The following is a 14,383-nucleotide window of genomic DNA, read 5'->3' as shown; positions in this document are numbered from 1 at the left end:
CGGGACGGGGAATTGGAGGAGATCATCGCCATCATCACCGCCAACGCCTCTACATCAACCAACCATGTTTCCCCCATCCATGTGTGAGTAATTCCCCCGCTGTAGGCTGAAGGGGATGGTAGGGATTGGATGAGATTGGTCATGTAATAGTCATAAGATTGTTAGGGCATAGTGCCTAGTATCCGTAGATGTTACTTTTATGATATTGTTGCAACTTGTTATGCTTAATGCTTGTCACTAGGGCCCGAGTGCCATGATCTCAGATCTGAACATGTTATTGATTCATGAAGATATTCGTTGTTTATGATCTTACCTGCAAGTTGTATACACATGTCGCTGTCCGGAACCAATGGCCCCGAAGTGAGTAAATCGGGACAACCGGAGGGGATGGTAGTGATGTGAGGATCACATGTGTTCACGGAGTGTTAATGCTTTGCTCCGGTACTCTATTAAAAGGAGTACCTTAATATCCAGTAGTTTCCCTAGAGGCCCGGCTGCCACCGGCTGGTAGGACAAAAGATGTTGTGCAAGTTTCTCATTGCAAGCACGTACGACTATAATTGGAACACATGCCTATAGATTGATTAGTACTTGGATACCGTTTTATTATTATCTGCAAATGCCCCTGCTTGACTGTTACATGAGTTTCTCTCATCCATGCAACGCCCGTTCATCCGTCCCCGTGCCTACAGTATTTTAATCCTGCTGTTTACTAAAATCACTACTGCTGTCTTTGTTACTCTGCTGCTGTTATTTCACTACTGCTACTGCTATAAAACTGTTACTACTGATAAACTCTTGCGAGCAAGTCTGTTTCCAGGTGCAGCTGAATTGACAACTCCGCTGTTAAGGCTTTCAAGTATTCTTTGTCTCCCCTTGTGTCGAATCAATAAATTGGGTTTTACTTCCCTCGAAGACTGTTGCGATCCCCTATACTTGTGGGTCATCAGGAGGTAAAGAATACTTATAAGCCTTAACAACTGAGTTGTCAATTCAGCTGCACCTGGAAAAGCACTAGTAACAGGGGTGATGTGAAAGCAGCAGTAATATGAGAGCAGTAGTAACAAGAATAAAGAGCAAAGAGCAGTAATATGAGAGCAATGGCACCAGAAAATAGTTGATACTACTTCCAATGACATGTAGAAACGAGTATATGATGATGAGAGATGGACCGGGGTTCCCAACTATCTATACTAGTGGTAACTCTCCAATAACAAGTGTTGGGTGAACAAATTACAGTTGGGCAATTGATAGGATTGAAATAGTATTAAGACAGAACATCAAGATTATTAATCATGTAGGCATGTTTTCCATATATAGTCATACGTGCTCGCAATGAGAAACTTGTACAACATCTTTTGTCCTACCAGCCGGTGGCAGCCGGGCCTCTAGGGAATCTACTGGAAATTAAGGTACTCCTTTTAATAGAGCACCGGAGCAAAGCATTAACACTCCGTGAAAACATGTGATCCTCATATCTAAGCCTTCCCCTCCAGTTGTCCCAATTTCTGTCACTTTGGGGCCTTAGGTTCCAGACATAGACATGTGCAAACAACTTGTAGATACAATCTAAGCAATAAGTATAGAGCTTAAATCTAAGATCATGCCACTCGGGCCCTAGTGACAAGCATTAAACACAACAAGATTGCAGCAACAATAACTTCACAAACTTTATAGATAGACTAATCATAATGTAACAATCCATCGGATCCCAACAAACACAACACCGATTACATCAGATGAATCTCAATCATGTAAGGCAGCTCATGAGATCATTGTATTGAAGTACATGGGGGAGAGAATACCAACTAGCTACAGCTAGAACCCGTGTTCCATGGGGGAACTACTCACGGAGCATGATGGAGGCGGTGGCGTTGATGGAGATGGCTTCCGGGGGCACTTCCCCGTCCCGGCAGGGTGCCGGAACAGAGACTTCTGTCCCCCGAATTGGATTTTCGCGATGGTGGCGGCGCCCCTGGAGTCTTTCTGGAATTTCGTCAATTGGTATCGCGTTTTTAGGTCGAAAGGGGTCTTATAGGCGAAGAGGCGGCGCAGGAGGGTGCCTGGGGGCTCCTCACAATAGGCTGGCGCGGCCAGGCCTGGGGCCGCGCCGCCTTATTGTGTGGTGGCCCTCTGGCCCGCCTCCGACTCTCCTTCGGTGTTCTGGGGTCTTCCGGGAAAAATAAGATGTTGGGTCTTCATTTCGTCGAATTCCGAGAATATTGCCGAACAGCCTTTCTGGAACCAAAAACAACAGAAAACAGGAACTGGCACTTCGGCATCTTGTTAATAGGTTAGTTCCGGAAAATGCATAAAAACATTATAAAGTGCAAGCAAAACATGTAAGTATTGTCATAAAACAAGCATGGAACATCAGAAATTATAGGTACGTTGGAGACGTATCAGATTCCAGTGTCGAAAGTTATTCCTCCTGGCGATGCTCCCACTCCATCGGCTGGTCGTGATCATGTAAGTATTTAATCTGCCCTGCTTTGTCGAGTTTCTGTCGACTGAGTCTTCTTGATTTTTCCTGCTGCAGCCGATTTACGTCACAGTCGATGCTGTAGCGGATTTCGCCGATCAATTCACCCGACTTGAGGCTGAAAACTCCCAACTTCGAAAGACTATCAGATCTTCGGCTGACCAGGTGCTTGAAGCCAACAGGCTTGCTACCGACGCCAAGAATGAGAACGCCTTGCTGAAGGAGGAGGTGAAGAAGCTGAAGCAGCAGATGAAGGATGAACAAGATGCCAGGCGTGCGGCGGCGGCTGCAGTCGACAAGAAGGAAGGCGTCCTCTGCGAGTCCATCAAGAATTTATTAGGTAAGATCCATGGTACACCGTTTCTTTCTTGGTGTTTCTTCATTGATTATTGATCTGTCTTTCTTTCAGAGGCCGCCGACATAACTGTCACTCGACGTCATCAGCTTCGGGAGGACTCTACAGCCGATGCCTTGTCGCTTGCCGCTGAGTCTAATGTCCAAGTCCTTGGACTTCTGCAAAAGACCAAAGGAGCATTGTCGAGGCTATACTCGATGATCTTCCCGAAAATGAAGCAGGACAAGACTCTCGACGAGATGGCGGATGCTTTCCTTGTTGATCCTTCCGAGCCTGTGGAGGTATTGAAACGCCGTAACCGTTTATTCGGGGCGGTTCTTACTTTCCAGTTGCTTATGGGCCATGGGATGGGGTCAGAATTGGAGAAGTTATCTAAGGCATTACCTGTCGACGATGACAACCATTTAGTCGACCTTGAACCCTTCAAAAGATCGGCAGTAACTTGTGCCAATCAACTTCTGAAGCTAGTAGATGAAGCACAAGCCAAGCCTATTCCTGAATCTGCCCCTGGTTCATCATCGGCGAACCCTTGAACTTTTGTTTGACTTGTTGTAAATAAGATCAACCGTAACTTGACGTAGTCCAGTTTTATTTCGGCTCTGTTGCCAATTCGAACATCATTTTGAATGTATCATATATGCCAAGCGCTCCCGATGGGAGTTTTTATGTTAATGCTGGTCTGAACTGGGGACTATACTGCAGGTTCCTTCATCTTCTTCCCGTGCTGAGCTTTTTCCAGACCCTTCGAGTAATGATGAATCAGGCCTTGTTCGCCGCTTGCGTGACCAAGTGTCTTGTCTAAATAAAGACATTACTTCTCTTCGGGCGATGGCAGCCTTGGTGAAGAAAAAGGGGGAGATAGCGACTGCCATCGAGCAATACGCTCTCGATGGTCTTCATGTTGCTACCGAAAGTTTGGGCTGTAAGTATTAGCCCATCTTCTGATTCCTGACATAGCCTGAATGTTTTTTTAACTGACACTCGTTCCTTTTCAGTCGTAGCTTCGGATGCAACTGAGGAGAACAAGAAGATCCATGAAGAGGTTGAGGCGATGACTGACGTTGCGCACCCGAAGCACGATTTATGGCTGCATCGTCCGAAGGCTATTGTCATGGCGAAGTTTAAGTATCGGGTGGAGAAGGCGCATTATTACTTTGATAAGTTCCACGCTCATCTCACGATGGTTTGGAACACCTTGTTCCCTCTGGACCAAGCACCCGAAACCTTATCTGCCCTGTTCACCCGATTCAAATCTCCCGAAAGGATTCGACAGTTGGTGCGGAAAGAACTCCTGGCTGGTGCTGAGTTGGCCTTTGCTTCAATATTGGCGTGCCATCCGTCTTTAGACTTGGGAGTCGTAGCAAATACTGAGAGGGATTTAGGCCAATATTATGACATTGCTAGAGGTCCTGCTTACACCATTGTTTCTCGGATGGAGTCATGCTTTGAGAAGGATCTGAAGGCCCACTGGGACCGGGGAACCCGATCATGAATGTAATGACCTTATACCTGCATAAGATTGTTTTGTACAATTTTATTGCGTACGTTGCACGCTATGTTAGTTTGATTGATTTTTTATTGTCGAGGGCGGCTGAGTGATCAGTTCAACCTGCTCTCTCGACGACTTCGTTGATTTATGCAATGTTATTGCGAAGCCTCTACGTATGTTTTGTAAGAGCGAGACCCATCGACTTAGTCGAGGGAATTAGACACTTGGCTTCGTCACACGGTGCACCGGTTTGAGCCTTATTTTGTGATAATATAACCATCGACTGCAGCACTCGTGTATTTTCTCGAGGCTTGGATTGGTTGTTTTTGTGCATCATTAATCTTAGCTCCCGTTGAGAGTATTTAATTAATGACACTGTGTAAGCGTATGTTTTAGGCCAGCGCTCCCGATGGGAGTAAGAGCCAATGGTAGGGCCTCATACGGTATGTTCGGATGATAAGGCCTGGAGCAAGAAAAAAGGTAGAAAACCTGATTAGAACTTGTATTCATAGTGCAAAAGCAACCTTAAGGGCTGTCGAGTAATTAAAAACAATCGTATCCTATGTATAGAACCGTCGCAAATGTGCAATGTTCCATGGATTCTCAACGTCTTTTCCTGAAGCTGGGTTTTTGAGCCAGTAGGCTCCTCCTGGTATCACTTCAGTGACGATATACGGTCCTTCCCATGGGGATTCGAGTTTCAAGGGTCTCTCCTGCTTCAGCCGTAGCACCATATCCCCGACACTAAAGCTTCGACTGCGTATTCGTCGACTGTGATAATTTCTCAGCGCCTGCTGGTATACCGTCGTTCTTGCCAAGGCAATATCTCGCGCCTCGTCGAGGAGGTCCACAGCGTCCTGTAGCGTGATATTGGAAGAAGACTCCGTGTATGCTGTCACCCGAGGTGCTTCGAACCGAACGTCGGCTGGCAGGACTACCTCGGCTCCATGCACCAAGAAGAATGGGGTGTACTGAGTCGACCTGTTAGGCGTAGTACGCAAACTCCAAAGTACGGATGGTAACTCTTCGACCCAAGCTCCAGCTGCACCTGTAAGGCGTTTCTTGAGGCCATCCCCTATGAGACCGTTGATCCTTTCCACCTGGCCGTTGGTCTGTGGGTGGGCCACTGATGCAAACTTTAGTTTGATTCCTCCGTCATCGCAAAATTTTCGAAACTCTTTGGAGCCAAAGTTGGTTCCGTTGTCTGTGACGATACTGTGAGGCATACCAAATCGACATGTTATTCCCCTGAAGGATTGTACTGCTGTTTTTGCTTTCTGGTTTCGCACCGGTACTGCCTCGATCCACTTTGTGAATTTGTCGACCGCGACTAATAGATACGTGTGTCCTCCAGGCGATGATCTTGGCAGCGGTCCAACTTGGTCGAGTCCCCATTGAGCGAACGGCCACGCCAGAGGTATCGTCATCAGGTCTGTGGCAGGGGCATGTGGTTTTGGTGAAAGTCGCTGACAGGGATCGCACTTCATGACCAGATCGCGAGCATCCGATGTTGCTGTTGGCCAGTAAAATCCTGCTCTGAAGGCCTTCGCCACGAGGGCCCTGCTTCCTGCGTGATGTCCGCAAGTTCCTTCGTGTATCTCACGCAACAGTGCTCTTCCGTCGTCAATGGCAATGCACCTTTGGAAAATACCGGAAATGCTGCGCTTGTAAAGTTCACCGTTCACTATGGTGAAGGCTTTCGATCGCCTAACGATTCGTCTTGCTTCTACCGGATCCTCTGGTAACTCCTGCTTCGTTAGATACGCTAGGAACGGCTTGGTCCATAGTGGCTCGAGGAGGAGGACTTGTTCGGCAGGAGGAGTTGGAGATTCTTCGGCAGCTTGCTGCGAGCTTGCCTCCAATTCATCAGCCGACGGTTCTGGAGGTGCCGATGTTTTTTCTTTTATTGATCGCTGAGTGATCACTTCGTAAAACACTCCGTCTGGAATAGGGGAGCACATGGACCCGATGTTTGCCAAAGTGTCGGCTTCCTCGTTGCTGGCTCTGTTAATATGCTTGAGCTCACATCCTTCGAATTTAGCTTCCATATTTTGATACAGCTGCCGATAGGCGATCATGTTATCGCTGACCGCGTCGCACAGGTTCATCGACTGTTGCACCACCAAGTTTGAGTCTCCATAGATTTCCAGACGAGTTGCACCGCATTCCTTTGGCATTTTCATTCCGTGCAGCAGCGCTTCGTATTCTGCTTCATTGTTCGTCGGCAGTGAGAAATTCATACGTAGTATGTACTTCATCTTGTCTCCCTGCGGTGATATCAACACCACTCCTGCTCCTGCACCTGTGCTTCGTTTTGACCCGTCAAAGTACATTATCCACGACCCCGACATGTCGGGTGCTGCTGGTGTCTGTGATTGGATCCAGTCTTCCACGAAATCTGGGAGGATTTGGGATTTTATCGCTGTTCGATTGACGTAGGTTATGTCGTGTGGTGCTATCTCGATAGCCCATTGGGACACTCGACATGTGGCCTCTGGATTGGTCATTATGTTCTTCAGTGGTGCTTCGCTCACGACGATAATCGGGTGCTCTGTGAAGTAGTGCCGTAACTTGCGAGCTGACCTCCACACTGCGTATGCCAGCTTCTGATGATGGGGGTACCTCTGTCTTGCGGGTGTGTGATACGTCTCCAACGTATCGATAATTTCTTATGTTCCATGCCACATTATTGATGTTATCTACATGTTTTATGCACACTTTATGTCATATTCGTGCATTTTCTGGAACTAACCTATTAACAAGATGCCGAAGTGCCCGATTCTTTGTTTTCTGCTGTTTTTGGTTTCAGAAATCCTTGTAACGAAATATTCTCGGAATTGGACGAAATCAACGCCCAGGGTCCTATTTTGCCACGAAGCTTCCAGAAGTCCGAAGGAGAGACGAAGAGGGGCCACGAGGGGGCCACACCCTAGGGCGGCGCGGCCCCCCCTTGGCCGCGCGGCCCTGTGGTGTGGGGCCCTCGTGCCGCCTCTTGACCTGCCCTTCCGCCTACAAATAGCCTCCGTGACGAAACCCCCAGCACCGAGAGCCACGATACGGAAAACCTTCCAGAGACGCCGCCAACGCCGATCCCATCTCGGGGGATCCAGAGATCGCCTCCGGCACCTGCCGGAGAGGGATTCATCTCCCGGAGGACTCTACGCCGCCATGGTCGCCTCCGGTGTGATGTGTGAGTAGTCTACCCCTGGACTATGGGTCCATAGCAGTAGCTAGATGGTTGTCTTCTCCCCATTGTGCTATCATTGTCGGATCTTGTGAGCTGCCTAACATGATCAAGATCATCTATCTGTAATTCTATATGTTGCGTTTGTTGGGATCCGATGAATAGAGAATACGTGTTATGTTGATTATCAAAGTTATAACTATGTGTTGTTTATGATCTTGCATGCTCTCCGTTACTAGTAGATGCTCTGGCCAAGTAGATGCTTGTAACTCCAAGAGGGAGTACTTATGCTCGATAGTGGGTTCATGCCTGCATTGACACCTGGGACAGTGACAGAAAGTTCTAAGGTTGTGTTGTGTTGTTGCCACTAGGGATAAAACATTGATGCTATGTCTAAGGATGTAGTTGTTGATTACATTACGCACCATACTTAATGCAATTGTCTGTTGCTTTGCAACTTAATACTGGAGGGGGTTCGGATGATAACCTGAAGGTGGACTTTTTAGGCATAGATGCATGCTGGATGGCGGTCTATGTAGTTTGTCGTAATGCCCAATTAAATCTCACTATACTCATCATGATATGTATGTGCATGGTCATGCCCTCTTTATTTGTCAATTGCCCAACTGTAATTTGTTCACCCAACATGCTGTTTATCTTATGGGAGAGACACCTCTAGTGAACTGTGGACCCCGGTCCAATTCTCTTTACTGAAATACAATCTACTGCAATACTTGTTCTACTGTTTTCTGCAAACAATCATCTTCCACACAATACGGTTAATCCTTTGTTACAGCAAGACGGTGAGATTGACAACCTCACTGTTTCGTTGGGGCAAAGTACTTTGGTTGTGTTGTGCAGGTTCCACGTTGGCGCCGGAATCCCTGGTGTTGCGCCGCACTACATCCCGCCGCCATCAACCTTCAACGTGCTTCTTGACTCCTACTGGTTCGATTAAACCTTGGTTTCATACTGAGGGAAACTTGCCGCTGTACGCATCACACCTTCCTCTTGGGGTTCCCAACGGACGCGTGTTGAACGGAAAGACAATACGTCATCTACGCGTATCAAGCAGCTTTTTCTGGCGCCGTTGCCGGGGAGATCAAGACACGCTGCAAGGGGAGTCTCCACTTCTCAATCTCTTTACTTTGTTTTTGTCTTGCTTAGTTTTATTTACTACTTTGTTTGCTGCACTAAATCAAAATACAAAAAAATTAGTTGCTAGTTTTACTTTATTTGCTATCTTGTTTGCTATATCGAAAACACAAAAAAATTAGTTTACTTGCATTTACTTTATCTAGTTTGCTTTATTTACTGTTGCTAAAATGGCCAACCCTGAAAATACTAAGTTGTGTGACTTCACAACCACAAATAATAATGATTTCTTATGCACACCTATTGCTCCACCTGCTACTACAGCAGAATTCTTTGAAATTAAACCTGCTTTACTGAATCTTGTTATGCGAGAGCAATTTTCTGGTGTTAGTTCTGATGATGCTGCTGCCCATCTCAATAATTTTGTTGAACTATGTGAAATGCAAAAGTATAAAGATGTAGATGGTGACATTATAAAATTAAAATTGTTCCCTTTCTCATTAAGAGGAAGAGCTAAAGATTGGTTGCTATCTCTGCCTAAGAATAGTATTGATTCATGGACTAAATGCAAGGATGCTTTTATTGGTAGATATTATCCCCCTGCTAAAATTATATCTTTGAGGAGTAGCATAATGAATTTTAAACAATTAGATACTGAACATGTTGCTCAAGCTTGGGAAAGAATGAAATCTCTGGTTAAAAATTGCCCAACCCATGGACTGACTACTTGGATGATCATCCAAACCTTCTATGCAGGACTAAATTTTTCTTCACGGAATTTATTGGATTCAACTGCTGGAGGTACCTTTATGTCCATCACTCTTGGTGAAGCAACAAAGCTTCTTGATAATATGATGATCAACTACTCTGAATGGCACACGGAAAGAGCTCCACAAGGTAAGAAGGTAAATTCTGTCGAAGAAACCTCTTCCTTGAGTGATAAGATTGATGCTATTATGTCTATGCTTGTGAATAATAGGACTAATATTGATCCTAATAATGTTCCGTTAGCGTCATTGGGTGCTCAAAAAGAATATGTTGATGTGAATTTCATTAAAAATAACAATTACAATGATTCTAGGCCATATCCTGCTAATGGTAATTCTCATGGTAGATATGTTTCACCTAATGAAGAGAAGATGCTAGAAATTGAAAGATCCACTAAGAGCTTTATGCAATCACAATATGAGAAAAATAAATTGTTTACTAAATCAATGAATGAGCAATCTACCTTGTTGAAGAATATAGGGAATCAACTTGAATATCTGAATAGGGAGATCTCGGGGTTGCAAACTAAACTTGCTAATGCTGAAAACCGAATCTCATACATGTCTGCATCACAATCTTCTTTAATTAATAAAATGGCTGCTAAACCTGAGGATTTCGATGATAAAATTACTACTACAGCAAATGCCATCCAAGTTAGAATTAATGAGAATATAAGATTAATGGCTGAACTGCGTGCTAGGTGTGATAGAGAAGAAAATGAAAAACTAGCTAAAGAAAAGAATGTAGCTAAAGTTTGGACTATTACCACCACTTGTAATGCTAATGCTACACATGTTGCTGCACCTCCTACTAATAATAATAAAAGAATTGGTGTTAGCAATGTTTCCACTTCTAATGCAAAGCGCGAGAAACTGCCTGAAACTGCTAAAACTGCTGAAATTGCCTGTGATAAAGCTGCTGAAATTTTTTCCAACATTGGGGATGATGATCCCATTGCTTTAGATTATAATGGTTTGAATTTTGATGATTGCCACATCTCTGAAGTTATAAAGTTCTTGCAAAAACTTGCTAAAATTCCTAATGCTAGTGCTATAAATTTGGCTTTCACACAACATATTACAAATGCTCTCATAAAAGCTAGAGAAGAGAAACTAGAGCGCGAAGCCTCTATTCCTAAAAAGCTAGAGGATGGTTGGGAGCCCATCATTAAGATGAAGGTTAAAGATTTTGATTGTAATGCTTTATGTGATCTTGGTGCAAGTATTTCTGTTATGCCTAAGAAAATTTATAATATGCTTGACTTGCCACCGCTGAAAAATTGTTATTTGGATGTTAATCTTGCTGATCATTCTACAAAGAAACCTTTGGGGAAAGTTGATAATGTTCTCATTACCGTTAACAATAACCTTGTCCCCATTGATTTTTTTGTCTTGGATATTGAATGCAATGCATCTTGTCCCATCATATTGGGAAGACCTTTTCTTCGAACTGTTGGTGCTATCATTGATATGAAGGAAGGTAATATAAAATATCAATTTCCTCTCAAGAAAGGTATGGAACACTTCCCTAGAAAGAGAATGAAGTTACCTTTTGATTCTATTATGAGAACAAATTATGATGTTGACACTTCGTCTCTTGATAATACTTGATACACACTTTCTGCGCCTAGCTGAAAGGCGTTAAAGAAAAGCGCTTATGGGAGACAACCCATGTTTTTACCTACAGCACTTAGTTTTTATTTTGTGTCTTGGAAGTTGTTTACTACTGTAGCAACCTCTCCTTATCTTAGTTTAGTGTTTTGTTGTGCCAAGTTAAGCCGTTGATAGAAAAGTTCATACTAGATTTGGATTACTGCACAGAAACAGATTTCTTTGCTGTCACGAATCTGGGCAAAATCCCCCTGTAGGTAACTCAGAAAATTATGGCAATTTACGTGAGTGATCCTCAGATATGTATGCAACTTTCATTCAATTTGGGCATTTTCATTTGAGTAAGTCTGGTGCCATTTTAAAATTCGTCAATACGAACTGTTCTGTTTTGACAGATTCTGCCTTTTATTTCGCATTGCCTCTTTTGCTATGTTGGATGAATTTCTTTGATCCATTAATGTCCAGTAGTATTATGCAATGTCCAGAAGTGTTAAGAATGATTGTGTCACCTCTGAATATGTTAATTTTTATTGTGCACTAACCCTCTAATGAGTTGTTTCGAGTTTGGTGTGGAGGAAGTTTTCAAGGATCAAGAGAGGAGTATGATGCAACATGATCAAGGAGAGTGAAAGCTCTAAGCTTGGGGATGCCCCGGTGGTTCACCCCTGCATATTCTAAGAAGACTCAAGCGTCTAAGCTTGGGGATGCCCAAGGCATCCCCTTCTTCATCGACAACATTATCAGGTTCCTCCCCTGAAACTATATTTTTATTCCATCACATCTTATGTGCTTTGCTTGGAGCGTCGGTTTGTTTTTGTTTTTTGTTTTGTTTGAATAAAATGGATCCTAGCATTCACTTTATGGGAGAGAGACACGCTCCGCTGTAGCTTATGGACAAGTATGTCCTTAGTTTCTACTCATAGTATTCATGGCGAAGTTTCTTCCTCATTAAATTGTTATATGGTTGGAATTGGAAAATGATACATGTAGTAATTGCTATAAATGTCTTGGGTAATGTGATACTTGGCAATTGTTGTGCTCATGATTAAGCTCTTGCATCATATGCTTTGCACCCATTAATGAAGAAATACATAGAGCATGCTATAATTTGGTTTGCATATTTGGTTTCTCTAAGGTCTAGATAATTTCTAGTATTGAGTTTGAACAACAAGGAAGACGGTGTAGAGTCTTATAATGTTTACAATATGTCTTTTATGTGAGTTTTGCTGCACCGGTTCATCCTTGTGTTTGTTTCAAATAAGCCTTGCTAGCCTAAACCTTGTATCGAGAGGGAATACTTCTCATGCATCCAAAATACTTGAGCCAACCACTATGCCATTTGTGTCCACCATACCTACCTACTACATGGTATTTTCCGCCATTCCAAAGTAAATTGCTTGAGTGCTACCTTTAAAATTCCATCATTCACCTTTGCAATATATAGCTCATGGGACAAATAGCTTAAAAACTATTGTGGTATTGAATATGTAATTATGCACTTTATCTCTTATTAAGTTGCTTGTTGTGCGATAACCATGTTCACTGGGGACGCCATCAACTACTCATTGTTGAATTTCATGTGAGTTGCTATGCATGTTCGTCTTGTCTGAAGTAAGAGCGATCTACCACCTTATGGTTAAGCATGCATATTGTTAGAGAAGAGCATTGGGCCGCTAACTAAAGCCATGATCCATGGTGGAAGTTTCAGTTTTGGACATATATCCTCAATGTCAAATGAGAAAATTATTAATTGTTGTTACATGCTTATGCATAAAAGAGGAGTCCATTATCTGTTGTCTATGTTGTCCCGGTATGGATGTCTAAGTTGAAGAATAATCAATAGCGAGAAATCCAATGCGAGCTTTCTCCTTAGACCTTTGTACAGGCGGCATAGAGGTACCCCTTTGTGACACTTGGTTAAAACATGTGCATTGTGATGATCCGGTAGTCCAAGCTAATTAGGACAAGGTGCGGGCACTATTAGTACACTATGCATGAGGCTTGCAACTTGTAAGATATAATTTACATGATACATATGCTTTATTACTACCGTTGACAAAATTGTTTCATGTTTTCAAAATCAAAGCTCTAGCACAAATATAGCAATCGATGCTTTTCCTCTATGGAGGACCATTCTTTTACTTTCAATGTTGAGTCAGTTCACCTATTTCTCTCCACCTCAAGAAGCAAACACTTGTGCGAACTGTGCATTGATTCCTACATACTTGCTTATTGCATTTATTATATTACTCTATGTTGACAATATCCATGAGATATACATGTTACAAGTTGAAAGCAACCGCTGAAACTTAATCTTCTTTTGTGTTGCTTCAATGCCTTTACTTTGAATTATTGCTTTATGAGTTAACTCTTATGCAAGACTTATTGATGCTTGTCTTGAAGTGCTATTCATGAAAAGTCTTTGCTTATGATTCACTTGTTTACTCATGTCATATACATTGTTTTGATCGCTGCATTCACTACATATGCTTTACAAATAGTATGATCAAGGTTATGATGGCATGTCACTCCAGAAATTATCTGTGTTATCGTTTTACCTGCTCGGGACGAGCGTAACTAAGCAGGGATGCTGATACGTCTCCAACGTATCGATAATTTCTTATGTTCCATGCCACATTATTGATGTTATCTACATGTTTTATGCACACTTTATGTCATATTCGTGCATTTTCCGGAACTAACCTATTAACAAGATGCCGAAGTGCCGATTCTTTGTTTTTCGCTGTTTTTGGTTTCAGAAATCCTAGTAACGAAATATTCTCGGAATTGGACGAAATCAACGCCCAGGGTCCTATTTTGCCACGAAGCTTCCAAGTCCGAAGGAGAGAGACGAAGAGGGGCCACGAGGGGGCCACACCCTAGGGCGGCGCGGCCCCCCCTTGGCCGCGCGGCCTGTGGTGTGGGGCCCTCGTGCCGCCTCTTGACCTGCCCTTCCGCCTACAAATAGCCTCCGTGACGAAACCCCCAGCACCGAGAGCCACGATACGGAAAACCTTCCAGAGACGCCGCCAACGCCGATCCCATCTCGGGGGATCCAGGAGATCGCCTCCGGCACCCTGCCGGAGAGGGGATTCATCTCCCGGAGGACTCTACGCCGCCATGGTCGCCTCCGGTGTGATGTGTGAGTAGTCTACCCCTGGACTATGGGTCCATAGCAATAGCTAGATGGTTGTCTTCTCCCCATTGTGCTATCATTGTCGGATCTTGTGAGCTGCCTAACATGATCAAGATCATCTATCTGTAATTCTATATGTTGCGTTTGTTGGGATCCGATGAATAGAGAATACTTGTTATGTTGATTATCAAAGTTATAACTATGTGTTGTTTATGATCTTGCATGCTCTCCGTTACTAGTAGATGCTCTGGCCAAGTAGATGCT

This window comes from Lolium perenne, chromosome 1 (genome assembly GCF_019359855.2).
Source record: "Lolium perenne isolate Kyuss_39 chromosome 1, Kyuss_2.0, whole genome shotgun sequence".
Classification (NCBI taxonomy): domain Eukaryota; kingdom Viridiplantae; phylum Streptophyta; class Magnoliopsida; order Poales; family Poaceae; genus Lolium; species Lolium perenne.
This window is presented reverse-complemented; position numbering follows the sequence as displayed.